Below are 10,435 nucleotides of genomic sequence, written 5' to 3' on the forward strand. Positions count from 1 at the left end.
TTAACATAATATATTACAATCTTTTTTTCTTATCATCCCCAGTAACCCTCTAAGAAGATTAAAAAAAAAAAAAAAAAAAGGCCAAAAGACATCCTTGTCAAAAAAAAAAAAAAAAAAAATAAAAAAAAACAATCTTTCCATATGAACCCAGCAAATTAAACAGGAGGTACTGTTGAATTTTGATGAACGGCCTCCCTCCCCATCAAGTCAATCAAGTCATCTTTATTATTACTATTAAATGTTATTCAATTAACTTATTGTGCTTTTATGTATATATCGTGAATATAGCTTTTATTAATAATAATAAAAAAATCTTTTTTCATTTTTATTTATTTTTCGTTGTCTACAATTATTTCAATTAGTAATACAAAACCCCAACTCGGTCTTAAATTTACTTAATATATGAAATGTGACATGTTTCGCATTTTTTTCTGTCTCGATAACAGCATATCTAAATTTTAAAATTAAACTTAAAATGTTGGTTCATAATTTTTGTATAATAAAAATTGTATTTACGAGGGTCGAGGGCTCTTCCAAGTCTAAGGTCCCGGGGTATTGCCGTGCCTTTCTATCTCATAGTTACATCACTGTATCATAGTGAAATGTACAAAGTTCCAAATCAATATGAACTGTTTGTCGTAATTGAGCCACTTGTGAACGGATTACTTGGACCCTTTTTGCGTGTTGTTTTTGCGATTTCAATTCTCGCGATTGAGCTATTCGTAAACGATCTGCTTCAAGTCTTACTGTATATATTTATCGAGTGATTTTGTTGCACATAATTGAGCAACTTGTAAACGAAGTAGAAAAAATGAAAAGGAAAAATCTCGAACATGGACATAGATAGAACGAAAGGCCAACATAAATATAGAATGATAAAATACATAAAAATGTTTTAGTTATGTTACTTGTCTTTGTATAACATAATTCATAAGGGCATAAGACGCATATAAAAAAATAGGAGTACCAAGGTACATTTCTATCATCATCCAAATGGAGCCTCTGAATTCAATAATTAATACATAGGTAATAGTTATAACAACATTAAACAAAATTTTCAGAAAAACTGAAATGCTTAATTTTTGAAGATCGTCATTATATTAATGCCTTGAAATAAATATTATTGTTTGTTTTGTAATTACGTGTTAAAAATATTTATTGTTTTCAAATGTTTGAATTGTTATAGTTTTATGCATATCTACAACCAAAAAAATTTGTACTTACAGTTCTTTGTAATAAAAATTAAAATATAATCATAAAGTTGAAAAGGTTAATTGAATAAATTATAGATAATTATTTATTCCAAAACACATTCTCTGCGTTATTTTGGAAAAAATATAAGCATCTGCATGCACATTTTTGAAATACTTCATGGCGCTTCGATAATGGTCGGAATGTTTTGAAGTGTAGGACATTATAACGACAATGCCGTTTTAAATGCGCGGCCTTTTATGTATAGACATTCCATTTTATTCGGATCCTTAAGTCTTTACAGGTTTCCAGCTTTCTCGTAACAATTATTCATACGTATCTTTTTTTCAATTGTCATTCATATTTCAATATGCGTTAAAATAACCAATAAACAACATAAAATATACTATAACCTATACCTGTCCTATACCCACCAATTTAATGTTAACACCTAAAAATAGTTATTTTTTATAATTTACAAGTACTCATTTTTATAATACCTAAAGTTATTATTTTCATTATCACATCGACTTCTAAAACTTAAGAAAAATAGAGACGTGTGATCGCTTTTCAGATCGAGTTTGTTTTGCCGCTGCGTAATAGGATATTATTGTTATATAGTTATCATATATTTTGATATATGTTATATTAGATGTCGTTTAGGTGCACGTACCCATTGTGATGACGTCAAAAGGCTATAATATCAGATAGCTCGCACTTTTCAGCGATTGATTTACGCTGTCCGGTAAATTAATATATTATGGTTTTTGCAGATTTAGGTAAATACAATCAGTCAAATATTGAAATATATTATTATCTAAACCGATATGTGCGTTATTATAATATGATAAAAAAAAAATATATTTAAAATGATGATCACATATAATATTTAGAATGAATAATTTAAGTTAAAAAAATGAACTTAATCCATTTCTTTGTAATATATGTACATGCATTGAATAAATAGTTAACTATTATATTTTTATACACTACTATATATTTCATAAATAATACCTAGTTATAACACTCAAAATAAATATAGGTTATGAAGTATTTTTTTTTTTTTACTTTTAAATTTGAAAATTGTATTATAAATATATCATTAATCATTAAATATACTAAAATGATAAAATTGAAAATATGCACTAAAAACTTTTAATATTTTTTTTTATAATGTCGTGAAATTAATTTCAAGCTTACTTAACAATAAATCTAATAGCCTAAAAGTAACATGAAAATACAATAACTTCTGAGCCTTAGTCATTGTTACTTAAAATTCACCATAACCACTAACCATGAATAGTGAAGTTTTAAATTATTGATGTGTGTTAAATATGTAGGAGACTACTAGAGACTTTGGAGTGATATATAAAGTATAACTTTAAGATTTTGACATTTTGACAAAAATGTGTTAGTGACCATGGCAACTAAACTAACTTAGTTTTTATTTTATTATTATTATTTTTTGATAAAACCAATTTTGTTATTTTATTGTTATTCAAAAAAATATAATTTTATAGAGATAGTTGAATTTTGAATATTTATTTATTTTTTTTTAATTTTGTTTCTTTTCAGTTTTATATTATCATAAAATGTCACGTTGCAAGATCAACAATATTTTGTTTATGCTATTATGTTATTCTGATTCCTCTCAACTGTATAATATATAACAGAAAGTACTTAAAAATAATTTCATATACCAATAGAAAAATAAGTAATTATCATTACAATAAATATTATAATATAGTGCATATTATTCGTACAGTATAAAATTCACGTTAAAATTTATCTTAGTACTAAGTGATATATGTAAATATGCGAGTGTTATGAGTGTACATATGTCGCATCCACATAGTGTAGTAGCATTTTTCTTGAAATTGATATCCATTTCATGAATTACAATTATATTGTGTAAGACAAATTAAAGTTCATGAAATGGACATGTATTTTATTCATTACATGAAATGAAAATGCTTATTTTACATTTTTTGTAGTACTATAAATTAATTATATTAATAGGTAACTTTTTCTCTATCGTAACTCTTCGTATGATACAACATACCTGTTTAAAATAATTAAATTATGAAAAAAATCAAAATTACCTTATGTCTTCATCTTCATTATTTTTTTTTATAAATTAAAAAATTTTGATCTGTAACACACAGGACGTCGTACGTTTTGATGAGATAATAATCATGTCTCTCTACTACTATAAAAATGTAAATTTTAAGTTATAAACAAATATTTATCGTAAATAATATTGTTTAAATATTTTGTGATTTAAAAAAATCATAACTTTTTTTAACTAAAATTTTACAACTTTATAATACAGTTAGATTTTGTTATTAATTATTTTTATCTTAGCAAACAAACCAAAAATATTAATATATTTATACAATTATACCTATAATATTTAATTATTACTAATATTAAACGTAAAAGTTTCATACTTTTAAAATGTCATACTCTGATTATAATAATTTCATTTGAATTGTTTTATGTAATTTGTATTTACTAGTATTTTGTATATTTTGATGATTACTTACATTTTTACATTGGCTGCTAAAATTTCTTTAATCATCAATTGAACCTCATTTTTAGTTGGTGGTTTTTTCCCAGTTTGTCTACTTAATAAATATTTAATTTTTCATAAAATTCAAAAACTTAACCAAATATTATTTTAACTATAATATTATTTTGTAATAAACGGTTTTAACGGTTTATGATCACTCATATCAAGTCAGAGGATGCACTTACATTACATGAAAATAAAAATAATATAATACAGAATTTTTCAGAATGCTGTGTTCGTATCGTATTCATACGATGGATGATGGATGCCATTATTTATCGATAACAGGTGTGTATAATATACTAACACTTTAAAAGTATTAGATTCGTATTTCGTATTCACAAAAAGTTACCTATTGATGTAATTAATATATAATATTACACAAAATGTAAAATAAGCATTTCCATTTCATGTAATGAATAAAATATGTGTCTATTTCATGAACTTAAATTTGACTTATACAATATGATTGTAATTCATGAAATGTATATCTATTTCATCAAAATACTATTACACTATGTGGATGCAACATAGACATTATAACTATTACACGACAAACTACGCTATATGTTGGCTTTTCATTGGATCAATTGGTCAGTTATTGAATAATAATAACAATAATAGACCGCCAATTAATTTCACTGTCTTATATTAATCAATGGATGTGTATATATATACTGTATAACATTTATATACTCAGATGCTCTACAATATCTTTCCCGGGAAATCAGCTAAAACAATCTTTTTAATTTAACAGATTCTTTTATGTGTATGACTGAAGTTAACATTTGATACGATTACATCAGAGTGAAAAGTGAGAAAAAAACATAATGCTTCTTTTTAAAATATGTTTACAATACACGGGTAGTGAATATGTATTATATAGTGTATAAGTTATATAAGTATTCTGTATACAATATATATATCAAGTTTTATATTTATAATACAATTTATATTTCAAAAAGAGCACTCGTTTTATAGTAAGTAAGAGTAGTATGATTTACGACTAGTAGGTAGTTGCACTATCACACGTAATATTAATAACGTTTCATAGTGTCAGAAAAAAAATTGAATTTATTTAAAATTTTAAGTTTCAAGAAAAAAAAATATTTCACCTCAAAATATGTAATAATATACTAAACAAATGAAAATGAAAGCATTTCAATACCTATTATGTTTATAATGATTAAAATGTTATTTCTTTATTTCTTTATTTTGTAATTTTTTTTTTCATATATTTTAAACAGAATTTTGTTTAAATTCAGTAGGTTAATCACCAACTGTATTCTTTCAAACCTGATCATGTGTCGACAAATGTGTAATTTTTATTTTTTTAAATAATAATAAACATTGTATTATTATATAACTTATAACGTACGTTTTGAATATCTACCATCACGATATTGGAAAATACCCATTTGGTGGAAGAATTGTTTTTAACATAAAAATAGTTGAAGAATGGGTTAACAGTATAGTTATGCTGCAATAAATACGATACCAAGGGGTTTCTGCATATACCTAATGTATTCAAACGACTTTGAATATAATTTTCAGACATACTTTTTTGATTTAGGTATTACGTCTAAACTTTTAATGCAATATGAAACTAAAAACTATTTTTACTGGCCTCATGACGTTACTCGAAATGTAATAAATCATCACAATTAATTTACTCAGATATATATCTACTGAATACTTATAGTATATTATAGTGTTAAGATATACAACGTATTTAAATTAAGACAAAGACAATATAACTTTAGTTAAAGTTATGAACAAATAAGTTGATGGTAAAATTTGATGATGATTGATTGTCTCTTAATATTATATATGAATCGTATGATACTAGTTTATATAATATGTTAGGAGAACGAATTAAACATAAACGAAGTAAGTCCTGACGGTAATAAATAGCGAGTTAGTAATATTATTTTAAAAGTATTGGTAGTTTTCCTTATAATTATTGTATAAAGGTACTTAATTTATACACAATTATGTAACGGTTTTTAAAATACGAATAAAAATAATAATTAGTTTTGTATAATGGTTTTACAAAGGATTTATATTACATAAATACAAATAAATATAATTAAAAATAAAGTAAAAATGAAATTTTGGTATAGGTCAAATAATTAAATTTTCATTCTGATGTCTGTTGCATATTATGTTTAAATAAAAAAAATAAACCAGTAGGCTCGATCTGCTGTATAGTTGATCTGAATTCAATGATTTATATCATTGTACTCAAAAAATGATTTTAAGTGAATAAAGATTTTCGTTTTAATTAATGTTGTATTATATATTATAACTGTTATCAGTGATTTATTTTTCTATTCTACGGTATATATAAACTGAACTTATATTTTTCAAAGCATTTTATATTTTATAGAATAATTATTATATTATTATTAGATATATCATAGGTACTCATTATACATTGAAGTATTATATTACTTAAAAAAATAATGATATAAACAATTCTGAAAATTTAAAGCATCTATGAGAGCAATAATTAGTTTTTAAATAATGACAAAAAACAAAATCATTTTTATTAGAATCTGGTGTAGCTGTTTTTTAATATAAAAAGTATTTTCAGACATATACACACAAAAAAAACATCATTATGTAACCAATACATTCGTTGCTCTATTTATAACCTAAAAATGCATTACTTATATTGATGATTTATCAGTTACTACAATAATAAATAATATTCATTACAATACGTGTTCACTGCTAAGCAGGGTTTACTCGTTTTTGTGACAGAAAGATCAACGAGTGGGATTCAGACGAGTACACATTTCCTAAAGCATTCATGTCTACACTTTCACAGTTCACTAAACTAAAACTGATGTAAATCGTTAGACTTTGTTACTTTATGAAAAAGACACCGAGTTCCATTTATAATCGTTTTCAGTAGTTATGTATACGGTATATAATAATATGTATACATGAATGAAATATCAAATAACTAACAACTATAGAAATGTCATTTATTTTCAGACCGATGATGAATGGTTTTTTCGTTTATAATATCAACGCAATTTAACACGTTCACTCGCAAAATACTTTATACACAAAATGGTCAAAAACATGAAATTAAATTCGGATAATGTAAGAAATGTTTCCAATGCACATCGCTCACTTTTACTTACATTAAAAAACCACTATTTACTCAATCAATATTCGATAAGAGTAACTTTTTTTCAATATTTTAAAATGTTTCCACATTATCGTTAATGTTTTTTTTATTATTATTATTATTATAAACAATTTATAATTCCCATGTCCATTTTTTAGTATACACACCAATGCACTACATTAGGTTAGACGTTAAGTAAAATTATTTACTTATATATTTGTTGATAATTTGAACTAAATAAAATAGTTATATCTACCAACATCCAACACCATTACCTATATAAATTAAACTAGAATTTGTAATTAAAAATCTAGTTATTTTACTTTCAATAACTGACTCAAAATGTTTAATAGCTTTTATTTAGATACTTAAATAATTAGTAATAACATTAAAATATTATTCATTAGGTACTAAACTATTTTTTCCATACAACATTTATTCAAATGCAATATATTATTACCATGTACTGTTCTTACTTGTTTCATAATTGCTTTCATTTTGGAACTCATTAATTATAATAATAAGTAAGCTATAAACCAATCAAATTTACTTTAAATTAAAAATACCGTAGGTGTCACCTAAATAATTGAATTCATACTAAAGTGACTAGACACAACATTTGACAGCCAACCACTAATTTAGTTGTAGAGTAAACGTTGTACACTTAAAAATAATACAAGAAACAATTTATAATTACTACATAACATGTACATTTATGTACGTCGACAAAAATGAGTCATAACTGGTATCTACGATAAATAATGTAATGCAATAATTTATATGATGCAAATATAATAAGAGTGTATATTTTGTCAGTGGAAATGAATTTCCATTTATTAAATTAAATCACAACAGTCAAACAATAACTTTCCATAATATTAGGAATTAGTTTTTCTGAAATATTAATTCATAATTTATCATATGAGGGAAATCATTATTATTTGATACTTTAATGATACAATTATTGTAATAACTAATAATGTAATAAAAATTTCAACTAAGGAAACGCAGTGACATTATTCGTACCTATGCAATTTTACGAAATCAAAAATATGTCATAATAATACAAAAATTATAAACAAATAACTGAACAAATTATTCTTTCATAGAATTATGGTAAATTAAAAAATCATTTTTTAGTTTTCGAAAAAAATGTTATCCATCGCGACGAAGATGGGATTCGAACCCACGCGTGCAGAGCACATTGGATTAGCAGTCCAACGCCTTAACCACTCGGCCACCTCGTCAGGTGAAAAAACAATAAAAATTTGACGGTTTAATGATAAACGTATGTTTTTATTTTTATAAATTAAACATTGAATTCAATTAATACAGACTTATATTGCTTAGTAAATAGTTGCTTGAAATAATATCCCGAGTCAAATATATAAATAATTTTGTGTATGCGGTATACTTATTATTTAGGTATTTAAGTATGTTACATACAGAGTTATATTAAAATAAATACCTATTTTGAAAATATTTTACTTTTACTTTTTTATTGAACCAAAAAGAGTTTGAAAAATTAAAGAAAATTCAATATGCATCATACTGCCACACTAAATCAGCTAAATTAGGTATCTGTTAGTTATGGTCTTGAAATACCTAGGTATTATATTCAACAATCAATATATTCATTATTGATAATAAACAAATATAACCACATAATCCTATGAGCTAAATAATAAACTAGATAAAAATTTTTCTGACTTAAATAATAAGAGTTAGTAAGTATTTACTATTTACCAATTAATTACCCAGTGTCAAGTGGTGAATCCAAGGAGGGCACAGCAAAACGTGTCTCTCTGTCAATGAAACTATGTTATTAGTTATTACAATATAATTAACAGTGAACAGCTATCCTACCTATAGAAGTTTTATAGTTGGTGCCAGAAAAAATATTTTAGAGCACAAATAAATTGAAAATTATTAAATTATATTTTATTTAACACATTAATATAGGTATTCTTAGGTAATAGTAAAGGATCGTCCAAAATTGTAATTTCTAATTTCTAACTATTATATATAAGTATATAACTACAAAAAATAATAAAAATTCAAATTGAAAAAAAGAGTAGAAACGATACACAAACGTTTATGGTTCTAGTCAAACTTGCCAACACAGTAGCCTAAAGTTGAGGTGGAAATTATTTTAATTTGTAAAATTTCCAGTCAGTAAACGGAATATATTTTTGATCTGTCATCATCAGGGCAGTCTGATATAAAACTTTTTACATAATATTTTGATATTTTACGTAGGTTTAAAAACAGTAGTTTAAATTTTAAAATTGTATTTAATCAACTATCTTATTTCATATAACATATTATTAAAATCTATGGATAATTCAAATTTTTATACATAACGATATCTTTGTGTTATGACGATGTACTATTTCATACTTTATTGCGATAAATAATAATAAATAATAATGAGTAATGTTTAATTTTAATTAGCAATATAAAATATGTAAAAATATTGTTGACAGATAACTTATTTTTAATCATCATAAAAATTATATTAAATACTTATATAAGTTTTTATAAATCGTATCAAATATGTTTGAATATTCTGTATCGTTTAATATACTCGTGACACTTTAGACTTATTCGGCGATAGACTGGTTGAGAAATACTAGTACCTATATAAGGTTATAACGTTATAATATATTGTAAAATTGTATTGCAAATTGTTTTATCTTAATTTTTTTTTTCACAATTGTGTATAATACATAGATGTATATTATATTTTCATTCTAAGTTATAATTAGATACAATTATATTTAATATTTTTGACATCATAACTAATTTTAATATTTTCTATTTATGATTGAATTTAAAAAAAAAAAAAAATGTTTAATTGAGTTGTTCTAATAATACATTTTAAAGAAAACTACTATCTAAAAAAGGGACTACTTAAAAGTTTTGGCCAAAAAGGGTGAAATCTCCATTTTATTGCTTATTGTATTTAGGCATTAGTATATTACTAATTATACATAGTTAATATAACTCTTTGAGTGTGAATAATAAACTAAAACTTCACATTCTTCACAAACTTCAATAAACTGTAATGTATACATTTTATAAAACCTAATTTAAAAAATAAATTATTGACTATGGTCCACTTTCAGTTATTTTTTTTTCTACAGTATATATTATCAATGATTAAAATATTATTCTAACCACCAATATTTGATGATATAATTTTAATTTTACCTTGGAAGAAAACATGAATTTAATAAAAACTATATAAATATTTTTTTAGTTTTGTATTTACTATATTTAAAACAAGACTCGTATTTTATAGATTACGTTTAATATATACATTTTTCGTTACGGTAATTTCCGCTAATTATAGCTATATTTTTACCCTAATTATTATTTCTTACATTAAATAGAAGAGATAATATTTGCGAGTCGCAAAATACACTAATGTATTCGAAACCACAACTAAATACATTTACTTTTATCGGTATAAATTGTAAATTCAATATTAACTTCAAAGTCGTTTATCGTTTTTATGTCTATAATGT

General features: G+C 23.8%; 1 non-coding gene across 1 annotated transcript; it reads right to left on the reverse strand.

The window, feature by feature from the left end:
• Positions 1–8,070: 8,070 nt before the first annotated feature.
• On the reverse strand, positions 8,071–8,152 carry Trnas-gcu. Its single transcript has one exon. It is a non-coding gene; the product is annotated as a tRNA-Ser (tRNA).
• Positions 8,153–10,435: the final 2,283 nt, after the last annotated feature.

This window comes from Melanaphis sacchari, unplaced genomic scaffold (genome assembly GCF_002803265.2).
Source record: "Melanaphis sacchari strain LSU unplaced genomic scaffold, SCAv2.0 Contig11_pilon_pilon, whole genome shotgun sequence".
Lineage (NCBI taxonomy): Eukaryota > Metazoa > Arthropoda > Insecta > Hemiptera > Aphididae > Melanaphis > Melanaphis sacchari.